The following is a 13,822-nucleotide window of genomic DNA, read 5'->3' as shown; positions in this document are numbered from 1 at the left end:
CATGACAACAATCCAGTTGGAGATTGGGGTTCCAAAGGCAGAAATACGGGGATGAAGAGGACAGTGGCTCTTCGAAGGGCTTTCTAGGGTTCGGAAGAGTTTGGGTGACTCCCTCCTGTCACTTAGCCCCATGCGATATCCTGTCTTTTCTTGCCTCTGCAACCAAACCTGTCAGTGGCCCTGGGAGACGGGACCAAGAAGTGGGTGAGGTACACAGGGCGTGGGGGGGGGGTGACTAAACCCCTAATTTAGGAGACAGAAAGCACGACAGTGAAAACAAATCTATCTGGAAGCCTCCAGCAGATTTTAGACACCTTGATTAATCATAACTTGCCACACGTTATTTCCCTATAAACAAACTACAGTGTTACTCATATAAACAGCTTTATCTTGACAGCTGCAAAATGTCAGGATTTAATGTCGAATGAGCAGAGATACACCATATGTTACCACTCCAGGCCTGGAACACACAAATTCATAGCATATTGCCTCATCCTGAAGAGGTGATTACAAAAGAGGGGCTAGGTTTTCGCCTTGCCATGACTGTGCATGCCATGTCCAAGTCCCCTGCCCCTTCTCCCTGGCTGAGCTGTAATGACTGAGAAGTGATACAGACGAAGGCTCTGAGGTTGCCAGCAGTGAGCTAGACGGCAACCCAGGAAGTGCAGATGTGGTTGTGTTGCTGTATTTTAAAAAATTGACTCAAATAAATACAGGTGTACCACACTGGGAAACCCATGGTTCCAGTACAATAATAAGGGGGAAGAAAAGGCAATGCATTGCTGGTATCCTGCTGAGGGGGATGGCTGCTACCTTTGCTAGAATAAAAAGCCTACAAAAGATACCAAACAATAGTCAGAAACAAGTTAAATACAAGAGGAAACACAGCTTAATGCTCATGAAAATAAAGTTTGCAAAGGGACTCTTTACCTAGGGGTCGTTTTATCCCCCAAAGAAGAAATTTTCCCAATAGACTGCTCCTAGCTAGAAAACGGCCTAGGACATATTTTCATAGAGGGGACGGTTTCTTATTTTCTTTGCTTCCTTTTCTTTCCCCTTCTGTAGCTCTTTTTCACTTTAATTTAGCGTAAATCAGGGATCGGTACGGTCAAGAGCGCCCACTGCTTCTTTTTATAAATACAGCTCTACAGGAGCACGGGCTCACCCATTCGCGGATGTATTGTCTGTCTGCTTTTATGCTGCACATCAGAGTTGAGTCCATGCAACAGACACCATATGGCCCCACAGTCTGAAAATGTTTACTCTCTGGCCCTTTACAGAAAGGGCTCCAAACTGTAGTTGTGTTTATGTCACTCCCCAGTGTAAACACTTTAGGCCTGCTATCCATTAATTTTTGGCCACCCGGGAGTCAGTCCTCTTCTTTGGCTCTAGAACCCTGATTCCCCTTTAAGGAAGAGCCACCCACCTTGCCTGGTGTTGGTGGGACTGTCAATTAAGGATGAGGCATGTGGCCCCAGCTTGGTGTCAGATTCTTGCTGGACTCTGGCTTGCCAGTGGAATGGGGTCCAGTTGATTTGCCCTATTGGTAGCTCCCTGAAGCTCTGGAGTCCCAGAGCAGCCCTGGTTTTTTCAGTCCTTTTCCTAAACTACTGGTTGTGCTTCAGGTAGGTGAGCAGCCTTCATACTTCCATTACATGTGTCTTCTTACTTGCGTTAAGTGAGAACTGGTTTCTGTTGCTTATGACCGAATATCCTGTAGTGATGTCAGCAGCCTCTCAGTAGCCTCTCATCATCTGTGGGTTGGGTCCAGAGGGAGACCTGGTATACAGACATCCCTTGGCTTGGTCCTGGCTAACTTTTTACCCACCCCTTCTTCTCTCTGAAGTTCCAATGCTCCGTACCCTGAGGGTATGCTGCACACTCCAGCTACTCTTTCAAAATTACTAGTTTACAGGGCTATATTCCTCCACCTTGCTATGAGCTCCTTGGAGATCAGGAAATGGTCTTGTTTGTCTATATCCCCAGAGTGTGGAAAGGTTGTTGAATGTTAGAAGAATGAACCTCTATGTTCACCACTGGTGCTGTGTTTGCCTGTTAAGTTATAATCTTGGTCTACACCAATAATTCCCCAACCCAACTCAACATCAAGTCACCTGATTTTATTCCCTGGCCCCAGTTGCTGGCCCCTAGTCGTGTCTGTTCAAGCCCTGAATTTGTACTCACTCCTGGGCTGGGGTTCTGGGTTTCTTCCCAGGCTGGTTCCTCTGCCCTCAGTCCCTGGGTTCTGTCTTCCTCATCTCAGTACAGCAGTGGCTGACAGTTCTGTACCAGGGCCTTGTAGTTCATGGCTGCCTGACACCACACGGTACAACTCCCATCCCCTGACACCCTCAAGGGAGGCATGAACCTTCCAGTTGCTTCTCGCCCTCTTGGGTTGCCTTTCCTGCCCTTCTGGGGTCTGCACCTGGATCCTGGCAATGTGTTGCTGACCTCTTGCCAGGCAGCCTCTGGCAGGATGGTGCTTTTGCCCCAGTGGTACAAGCAGCCAGGGCAGAAGTGTGTGCTAAGCACCTCCGTGAGCCTTTTTCTGGAAGGAGAGTCTTTAGTTCTTTTGCAGAGAAGGAAACAGTCCTCTGGGGAGCACACAGCTGACAAGGTTTAGCGGGACAGTTAAGCTGAAACCCCAGTGCTTCTGGTGCAGCTCCTTTCTCCTGGGCCAGATGCATGGGGCCATCTTGGAATTTGGAACTCTTAGTGCCCCAGGTCCACCTACAAGAGATAAGCATAGTGATGTTTGCAGGTTCCTTGGGGAGCGAGACAAATCCCTCTCTCTGACCCATTTCTCTCTTGCTGTCTACTTCATGGTGGGCCAGAGCTCTCTGAGTGTAAGATCCTGTCTGGATGTCAGAATCTTAAACATTAATACTAGTAATTCTCTCTCTCTAGTGTTCTTATGTCACACGGGCTCTTGGAATTTGCAAAGCATCCTAAGTCCCAATCCCGCTGCCCAGGGTCAGGAAGGGCACTTGGTTCCTCACCAGTTGGTGGAGTCATCCAAAGAAGCAGACTGCCCCACACCCAGCCCTATAAGTCCAAACACAGGAGCCTCATTTTGCCCAAAGAAGGCCTAATTCTCAAGTCTCCTTCTGGGCTTCTGAGCTCACTTCTAAAGGTAACTGGTAGATGCTGTCTCTGTTGCCAGGAACTCCCCCAGGAACCATGAGGTCAAATACAGATGGGGTGAGTGAGGAGTGAATTCGGTGTAGAGGATGAGCAAACATCCTGAAGCGCCCGGGACAGGCCAGCATCGTCAAACAGGCTACTCAGTTGTTTTTACAAACCTTCAGAATATCCCTCAACTTCTGGAATCTGTGGCTCACAAACTGTATCTCCAAGACTGTCTTTCACACTTAGCGTGCACAAAATCTTTGCCTGACCACAGGCCATGTACTTGACTTGGAGCCTGGTCCTGGCGTCTTTTGGAACCCCGAAGTGCAGCTGGACCTCAGCCTCCTGCCCTCTCCTCCTCTGGCCCCAGTTGGCCCAGGACTAGGGCCAGCTCACCTGCCTTGGCCTTGGGAGGCTCCCGTGATGGGGTTAGAAAACGGAGCCGATGAGGTTAGAAAACGGAGCCGATGAGTTAGGTACTGTCTCCACTCCAGCTCCTGGTTCCCAGCTCCGAGCTACTGGCAGAACCTGGTCATAGCTTGCCTTTTCCATCACTGGCCTTTTTCTTCTGTTTTAAGGACTTGACTCTGGAGCTCAGAAGACATCAGACACCTAAAATAGAAATGTCTACAGGAGCAAAGAGTTAGCATCTAATCATTACCAAGTGAAGTGGTTTCCCCTTCCTGTGGGCCCAGGGCCCAGGGCTGCTATAACACATAGACCTGGATTTCAAGAGAGTAATCCCGTCATTAACATCAGCACTCAACAATGAGGTTAGCCTGGGTTTCTCCACATTTGCAGCGCGTGTGTGTGTGAGCGTGTGTGTGTGAGCGTGTGTGTGTGTGTGTGTGTGTGTGTGTGTGTGTGTGTAGAGAGAGAGAGAACAAAATCAGTTTCAAAACAAAATATCCCTGGACTCTTGATTAGCTGTTAGCAATTGCTAACTCTAACGTCCCCCGCTCAGAGCACACACACGACTGATTGCAGTCTAAATCAGTCCCGTGGGGGAAAAGCTAGGCTTTGGGTGATGGCTGGGACGTTTGCTTTAAAGGATTTTGTGGATTCCACAGTCCATCGGCACCATGGTTAGTGGTGCCGATGGAGGTGAGCAATCGCACGAGTAATCTGAAGCCAGTGGATAATCCCTAAATGATTACCATGTGTTCTTGAAATGTACCATTTGATCATTCTCGGGAGCTGATTTGCCTTCCTAATCAGGCTCTCTCCTTGTATTAATGTTAAAACTGACATTTCTTTCCAATGAACGATAAAATCAGCTATTAAACATTGTTGAATCCACTGCATATGATGGAAAAGACCTTTAAAAAAGAAAACAGGAGGGAAAGAAAGACAAAAAGGCAAAAAAGGTGGTACGGGAGGAGCCTCAGCTTTGCTTCGGTTTGATTTTTCTGGCCACGACTAGCGGAGGAATGAAAAGCGGATTCAGACCTCAGGACCTAAGCCTATTGCACAGTTTCTGCTCAGAGGGGAAAGCTCCTTTTCTATGTATAACGTTCGAGTCTCGGACTCCAGCTTGATGCAGCCTAGTTCATGGGGATGATGGTGACGTTGACTCTTACCTGTTTGCCCTGGAGCCCAGGGACTACTTTCACTCCTGGTTCTTGGTCCTATTCAGTATTTCCTGCCACCTTTTATTATTTTAATACTGAATTTGTTCAAATGGGTAATGATTGTATGGAATTCAGAAAGATACAATACAGTGATCATTCAGTCCCCCTTCCTCCGTGTTCCCCCATTTCTCTGCATGTCGCCACTGCAGTGCTTTCTGCGGACCATTCAGGAGACGGTCCCTTCTTGCTGCTCCGTAAGTCAGCTGCGCAGTTTTGGTTTCAAACAGCTCTTCTCATAGTCGCTTGAGCCCTGATATTGTTGCTTGTTTCCTTGGCATCTGAACAACAGCTTGAAGCAAATCTACTCTGTTGGGTCTTCAATGCCAGAGAAAAGTCACGTATTTCTTGTGCTTCCAGCATCCCCAGGCCCTGCTCCCCACTCCCCAGCCATCCGCTTCTCCATTCTTTCTCTCCTCCACCTTCTCCAGTTTGTGTTGAGGGACCCCAAAGGCCCTTTCCTGTTCACCTCTGGTCTCAGCGTAGCATCTGACAATTTTGTCCCCATCTTCCTACTGAAGCCCTCTTACTCCTGACCCTGACACTTACTCCTGACCCTGACTCTTCTGCCCTACTGATTCTTCTGCTGCCTCCCTGAGTGCCTCTTGCTGTCTCTGCAGAGATGTCTTCCTACCTCCACGCATGGTCCAATCATTTCTTCTTCACCTTCTGTCTCTCCCTCTCCATCCTTCACTCTCATCTCTATTATGAAGGTAACTCTCAAATCTGTACTTCTAGACCTGACCCTCTCACTGAACTTCAGATGTTATTTCCAACCCTCTGCTGGACCATCCACCACGACGTCCGCTGGTCAGCTGAAATCCACGCTTGTGTTCTTCCTCTGAAACTATCCCCTCCTTTAACCTTTAGGATTTCTCAAAATAGTTCTGTCATTCTCCCAGTCACTCTTAATTTTCCAGACACCTTCCTCATCCCCAAGACTGGTCAATTCCCCCTTCACGTTTTCTGCCATAATCATCCTTTGATTTCAATTCATACAGCTGCCATTTCATGTCCAAATTTTTCTGGCCCAGCACCTGAAGGATGTCAGTCAACTTCTAACTAATTCTCCTTTAGCTCTAAGTCTTCTCCCCAATCTACTCCACATATCACCTTCAGGATAACATCCCCAAATATGATCTTATCCTGTCGTTCTCCTAAACAGAGGTTTTGTTTTGTTTTGTTTTTCTTATATAAGCTGTTATGAAGCAGACCAAATTCTGTGGATCCATACCTGTCCTTTTTTCCTGGTTTCAGTGACCAAAAGGAAATATTAGTATATGCTAATCTTGAAAACTCTGTTGCTGAAAGAGAACAATTTTTTAGCCTGACATCCACGTCAGTCTCAAATGGTCCCCAAATTACCTTTTCTAATTTATCTGCTATCTTCTTTTGGTTTTCTTTTAGAAGCATTCTGCCTAGTTTGGACTTTTCTGCCTAGTTTGTATACCAGATCCTCCAAATACCTATTATGTCACTTCAGGGAAGTTTTTAAAAACACTTCCAAGTTTTAATTTGCACACCTTTTATTAAAAATGGTAGTTACGGTTATGAATGAGTTTTTTGTAGTGTGTCTGGGTACATGTTCAAGAGACTAGGAAAAGTGTTTCTGAACAAAAACTTGACAAATATTTGTAATGAAAAGCAAATTTAAAGATTGCTATAATTGCGCTATAGAAACAATGCAAGTATTAAACAAAACATACAATCAAAAAAATGGTAGTTATGCACCTATATTATAAATTGTTCTGTGTGTCATTTAACCCATGTAATCCATGTAAAATGTTTAGTGATTGCCTGACACCTAATGGTGCCAAATAAATGTTCATTCTTGTTGTTGTTGTTATTTTCCCAAATATGGGCTCTTTGCTTAAGACAAACTGATCAAACCACTACCTCTTTTTTTTCTGAAGCAAGTATTTTTTATTTTAATATTATTGAAGTATAGTTGATTTACAGTGTTGTGTTATTTTCAGGTGAACAGCAAAGTGATTCAGAGAGATATATATATAATTTATTATTATATATATACACATATATATATTATATATGCTCTTTTTCAGATTCTTTTCCATTATAGATTATTACAAAATACTGAATATAGTTTCCTGTGCTATACAGTAGATACTTACTATTTATCTATTCTGTATATAGTATTGTGTATCTGTTAATCTCAAACTCATTTATCCCTTCTCCCCTTTCCCCTTTGGTAACCATGTTTGTTCTCTATGTCTGTGTGTCTGTTTCTGTTTTGTAAGTAAGTTCATTTGTATCATTTTTTTAGATTCCACTTACAAGTGATGTCATATGATATTTGTCTTTCTCTGTCTGACTGACTTCACTTAGTATGATAACCTCTAGGTCCACCCATGTTGCTGCAAATGGCAATATTTCATTATTTTTTATGGCTGAGCAATATTCCATTGTATGTATACACCACATCTAATGACGACCTCTTGACTAATGCCTTGTGCATTCCCTTTTGGCTTTGCTCAGGGTTCTTGGTCCATCTGAAAATCTTACCTATTTTTAAAAGTCCGACATGCCATTCCTTCTGTGGAACCTTTCCCTGATTCTTGCTCCATTGAAACTATTCTGTACCGTACTGTCATGGTGGGTACATGTAATTATACGTGTGTCAAAGTCCATAGAATTGTACAACACAAAGAGTGAACCCTGATGTAAACCATTGACTTTAGTTAATAATAATGTATCAGTATCGGCTCATCAATTGTGACAAATGTACCACACTAATTTTAGATGTTAATAATAAGGTGGACAAGAGGGGGTATGAAAACTCACTATACTTTTCACTCACTTTTCCTGTAATCCTAAAAAATGCTCTAAAAGTAAGGTCTATTAATTTACAACAAATCTGACCTGTTTACGTGTGTGAGCTCCTTCAAGGTGCGTTTCTTTATCTTCAGCCTAACGTTTGTCTGGCTTGAAGACACAAAGGAGACCCTTCAACACGTCATGTTGTGAATTCTTCTACCTTATGTTAATAATAACAAAAAAAAATATTCCAGAGTCAAGAGACATTGTTGCTTAAGGAAAAACAAGCATGAGATCAGAAAGGTTTGGGTTTACATCCTGGCTCCTCTTTTAACCCAGTTATGTCACCTCGGACAAGTTATTTAACTTCTTTGAGCCTCCATAGCCTCATCTGTAAAATGGGGATAATAATATTGATCTGTTAGGTTGTCGTGAGGATTACAGTGAGAGATGTACTAAACCACCAGTTGCCATCTCATTATTCTGTGAGATAAAAGCTTTATTTCTTTATTGCCAAGTGAACTGCCAGAGGGACATGTTCTTAATGAGGTTTTATAAAAACAAACAAAAGGTGATGGCTTTTTTGACCAAAAAGTGTGATCAGAATTGGAGAGATTAGATGAGTTAGTGGTGAGGATAGACACAAAGAGCTTTTCACCCTCAGATATATGATCACCCAGAACATGAAAAAAGGTCTACAGATACTAGCTGAATCTGAGCTGCCATAGCACGATTGCGTTAATCAGTAATTAGTGTTTAGTGCAACAAAGATGTTCACTTAGGTCTTCATCTTGCAGATACAACACCTGGCACACCTGGCCTCTGAGGTCACTGTGGTGGAGGTTCAGGCCTAGAAGTGGGTTACATCACCTCTGCTCACATCTCATTGGCCAGAGCTCATTCATGTGGCCCTGGCCTTATTGCAAGGGGCCCTGGGAGACAGAGCCTCCCTGGTGTTTAGAAAGAGGAAACAGCAGTGAGCACAGAGCAAAGTCTCTGCAGAATCATCTTAACCAAAGTTTGTGGGTTCAAAACTGAAGTTTTTCAGTGCCATCCAATGCTGGGCTGGTGAAAATGAAACTAAGTGCTTTTGTTCGAAAATAAAATATCGATTATTTCAATTGATGGTTGAATGAGAAGACTGAGAGAGGATGATCGCTTAGTATTTGAAAGAGAGAAGACCAGTTTCTTCTGCGATAAATTAAAGTAGCACTTCAACGTTTTAATGATGATAAAAGAAAACCATCTCGGTCATGCAGCCAATCCCAATAGAAAATGTTCTCTTAAACTATGGATAAAACTGTCAAAAATGAAGTCCATCTCTGTCTGCAAGTAAAAGCAGAGAGTGGTGTAATTTTGCTGAAGAACCAAGGGCTGACATCACTTTGAAGTCTGGAACCAACGAGTCGCTTCTCTCATTTACAGACCTGCACATCACATCACCCACGCAGATTCACTTCGTTCCTGGGGAGAATTTCATTAAAACAACAGGACTGGGCTTCCCTGGTGGCGCAGTGGTTGAGAGTCCGCCTGCCGATGCAGGGGACACGGGTTCGTGCCCCGGCCTGGGAAGATCCCACATGCCGCGGAGCGGCTGGGCCCGTGAGCCATGGCTGCTGGGACTGCGTGTCCGGAGCCTGTGCTCCGCAACGGGAGAGGCCACAACAGTGAGAGGCCCGCATACCGCAAAAAAAAAAAAAAAAAAAAAAAAAAAAACAGGACTGACAGAGGACAGGATCAGTGTTCGTCTCCAGCCCACGTGGTCCAAAGTGAATACGTAAATCAGCAAGAACATGTTGAGGAACCAGGCGGGCTGGAATCCTTTGGTTTATTATCATTTCATTTCAATTACTCTTACTATTTGTTTGATTTAGCAAAGGTGGCCTAATTTAATTTGTAATAGTTATGATAATACTGTTTGGGTGCTAGATAACGATCTTGTAGCTCATTAGGTAATTTCCATAATAAATATCCATCGTCAAACATGCTTGATCTCAGCCCGGCTCCTGGAGGGACAGAGGTGACTGGAGCCGAGCCTCCCTGCCCCCACCCTCTGCTCACATGCAGAGTCCAGGCTCAAGGCTGGATGCACCAAGCAGCCCACATGCGGTACTTGCCTCCCTCCTTGGGCACCATTTCTTCATTGCCTTCCTCTTGCTAATGGTCGAAAGCACAGCCGTAGCTCCCCTGCTTACAGGCTGTGTCCAGAGAGCTGTGGGAGACCCTCATGACCTGTGAGTGTGGTGTCTGGCTTGTTGTAAATTCTCCGTAAATATTATTATTATTTGCTCCCTCTTTCCTCTCTCATTATGTCTTAGCTTGGTAAAGGGGCTCCTGAGAGCAGTGCCAAGCCTTCCAGTGGCCATTAAAGGAAGAAGAAAGGAAGTGAAGCACCTTCCATGGGCCAGGTCTCATCTGCACATCTGTTTCTGTATTTCCCTTTATCCTCACCGGGAGCCTGAGAGGGGAGGCGTTATCTTCCTTTTACAGATGAAGCTAAAAAGGCTTAAGGAGTTTTGCTACCTTGCCCAAGGTCACAGCAGCTGGTAGGGAGTAGAGCTGGGATTAGAACCCATGACAACCTGGAGTTTCAAGTGCAGTGGTCTGGCTACTTCATTTTACTGCATCCTCTGAGGGCTGGAGGGGAAATGGACGGAAGGTCCTTAGGTCCTGAGATCACAGAGGGGAGAGGCGTGCTTATAACCAGCCAGCAGGAACCCACTCCTCTCTTCCATGCTTCGTGAGCCCCTTGGGGGCCTTGCCCTTGGCTGGGAGGCCCATCTGCTCCCTTGCCTGGGCCACTAAGGTGGGGCTTGTGTTGCCTGCAGTGAGGGGCCGGAGCTGTGCTGACCAGAATGGAGGTCGGTAGCTGCATCCGGAGGAGGCATGCTAAGGACCCTGTCCCCCCGGCTGCATGTCCTCCCCCCGCCACCGGGCCCCTGTGGGCTGGACCCTGGGGAAGAACATAGGGTTCTGTCTTGGGGGACAGGAGGAGGGACTAAGGGGCCCTGCAGGTGAAGGTTCCAGCACAGGGATCCCTTCTTGCTCTCAATTTCCCCCCAGTCCTGGGCACAGGGTTCAAACTCCTGCTGGTGCAAGAGCCTTTCCTAAAGGACCTCGCTTCAGCCTGCTCTTCCTGCTCAGTCTGCCTCTGTGCTCGGGGGGTTTCCTCTCTGTTCATTCTCCGTTTGTGCGGAAGGGTGGAGAGTGGGACAGCGAGTTGGAGGAGTCCAGGCGGAGGCACTGGGGAGAAAAGAGAGATCTGGGCCTTTCCAGTCCTCTGTGTTTTCTTCTGAAGTCCGGCTCGGATTCTGTGGGGTTGTTAGCTGGCCACTTGGCTTTAACCCAGGTAAACCTCCACAGACTCCATCCCTGAGCCCTGTTATCTGCAGTTCAGTCGTGTGGGTGTCTTATCCCAGGGACCTTTCCTTACACAGCAGGATGGCGTGGGGAGGAGCTGCTGATGTAGGGGCAGGAGCCTGGGACTAGGGCATTAGTCACCCCATATCTGCCGCCCTTTTCCTGCCAACAGTCCCTTCCTCTGAAGGACAGGGTTTGATTAGATGATTCCTGAGGTTCCTCCATCCCCAGCATTTCTGGATTTTTGAACTTCTTCAAGATCTGCATCACATCTGCATCTATTTGATTTAAGCCTCATGACTCTCCAAGGCCATTGCCATGTTTTGGGAATCCAACCGACAGCACTTCTAAACTACACATGGGCAAATAGGTATCCTATACATTCCCATCAGCACTTTAAATTGTATTTCCTTTGAACTGACATTGTTGCTCAAGTGAGGCCACTCCGCCCACTACTGATTCAACCTTCTAATCTGTTTCTCTGTCCTTGTCACCTGGCGGAGGGCTGTCTCTCCACCTCCAGGAACTGCTGCCATCATTGGTGTATCCAGGTCTCAGCAAAGCCAGCCACTGTTAGCTAGGCCGGTGCAGCTTGATTCAATATAGGTCAGGCTCCTGCGTGTGGAATTCTCTGGATTGGGCCCTGGAGTTATCACAGTGTGTGGTGCCCACCTTGAGGAGCTGACAGTCCAGTGGGGCTCGGATAGTGGCAGTGGCGGTGTGTGGGAGAGAATGGGGCAGATGCACAGGTAACTTCAAGTCTGGGTAGTCAGGGACTCTCTTTTCTACCGTTCTCACGAGTCACACTATGCAGGCTCTGGAAACAGATTTTCTGGGGACCCAGAGGATGTACAGATGTGACCACCAGGACCCCCTGTCCAGAGGAGAACAGAGAAGCCTATTCACTGTCCTAGGGTTGGAGACATGACTCATCTGCCTTTGCCACTTGTCACCCTGAGGGAGGCTCTGCCACAAGTGTTTTACTGGGAGCAAAACCGTGCACTGTGACGTGTCTGTGGGCTGTGGGGAAAGCAACACCAAGTGTGGCGTGCAGAAGCCAGTCCCGACCCAGCCCTTGTATGCGTAACCTCCATCAAGTCCTAACCCCTTGGGTTCAGGGTCCTCGTCTGGGTGTGGATTGGTTGGAAGAGCATGTTTCTGAGGTCTCCCCTAGATCTGCTGCTGTGGTTCCCCGAACTGCACAGCCAGAACCTCCTGTCTTCACAGGCCAGGGGGAAGCCCCCAGCGACCTCCTGGGAAACCCTTCACGGGAGGCTTCTCCTGGTCCTAGGGCAGCTTCCTTCCCACCTCGCAGCACACGTGTGCACTCGCTCGCCTTCCCCCAAACCGCATCCCAAGGGCCACTGTGCACTCAGGGAACTGAAGCCCCTTTTCATATTAAGTATAACATTCTCTGCCAAACCCTGTCCCACCTTTAAGATCCAATCAGTGTGATTTGGGGGATGTTCTTTTTAGGACTGGATCCCCTGTTTGCTTCGTTAGGATCACTGCCGGTGGACCTGCATGGGCACCGAGTCCCCAGCGCAGAGCTCTGTCAGGACCCTTGAGGAGCATCCTCCATAGACAGGTGGCATTGACAAGGACAAGCAAATAGACAAGTTCACTCAGACGTGGTTGCACACTGAGGAATTACAAATAAGTTCTTTTGTAGCTTTTTGTTGGGCAGTTGTCTTCTCGTGAACTGTCTCAGGTAGTGAAGTGTGACTGGGGATAACAGTACCTGCTAGGACAGTAGAAACGGGTGCGCGTGTGTGTGTGTGGTTAGAAAGGTGCCGGTTGGTTAGGGGTTCATATGCCTGGAAGAGGGGGAAGTTTTACCTTAGTCTCCAGGCTTCTAGAAAGGCCCAAGAGAAAACATCAGCTCCCCAAGCAAACCTTCTTTGGAGCCGGCCCCTCAGCATCCCCAGCTGGGGGCCCCTTGTTTTCAGCCCTGGAGGCTCTGCCCTCCTGTGAGTGGCTCTCCGAAGACACAATCTCCCTGGAGACTTAATGGGCAATGCTTCACTGAGCACAGAAACCTGGGATATGACAGTTCTTGCTCTTTAAATTGTCAAGGAAGGCAAGGTGGTTTGAACTGCAGCTGCTGGGAGGGCAGGGAGACCCCACTCAGAGTCACCTCTGCCTCCATGACTGTTCTGGGAGCATGAAATAGGGACAGAGAGACAAACAGGTAGATGGGGCAGGGTGACCAACATGAACTTGACAGGCCGTTTGATGGTCAGGCCATGAGGGCCCGGGGAAGGGAAGCTTGGCCGCATCATCTGGGGCCAGCACTCACTGAGCCGATGCAGCAGACCCTCTGGGGGCACCGGAGGGACCAAGCCCTGCTTAGGCCATTTCCCATGACTCTGTCCCTTGAGGCACGTGGCTGGACCACCTGGCGATCCAAGCATTGCTGACTCTGGGCTCTTGCTGGGATGGGACTCCACCTGGATAGCTGGACAGCTGGGCTGGAGCTGGGATGGTAGGAAGTCAGGAGGTACCCCTGACTTCTTATGTGGGATAAAAAGAACGGCCTGGGAGGTACCACGTGGGCACTTTTCCAGGCTGTCCCTTTGTGCGGTGAAGAGGTGGCCCAGGAGGAAGGAGAGTCCTGGACCACCTGGGGGAAGGGAAGGAGTGTGATTGGGGACAGATGGGGCCAGCGTAGAGGCAGCGTGAGACTGGGACTTGGGTGAGGAAAGGTGCAAACAGGTGGGTCAATTCTCAAGAAAGTTTTTCTGGAGGGTTTTAAATTTTGATATATATCACAGAATGCTAGGATCAGTTCCTGGCTTCGGCATTTGCTGTTGGAACTTGGAGTAGTCCCTTAGTCCCCAACTCAGATGCCCCATCTGAAAAACCTTTGGTTCATCCAAAGGTTTTTCTTAGCCTGACCCTCGATAGTAAGTCCCTTGAGGGTGGTAGCC

This window comes from Globicephala melas, chromosome 9 (genome assembly GCF_963455315.2).
Source record: "Globicephala melas chromosome 9, mGloMel1.2, whole genome shotgun sequence".
Classification (NCBI taxonomy): Eukaryota; Metazoa; Chordata; class Mammalia; order Artiodactyla; family Delphinidae; genus Globicephala; species Globicephala melas.
Note: the sequence above shows the minus strand (reverse complement) of the source record.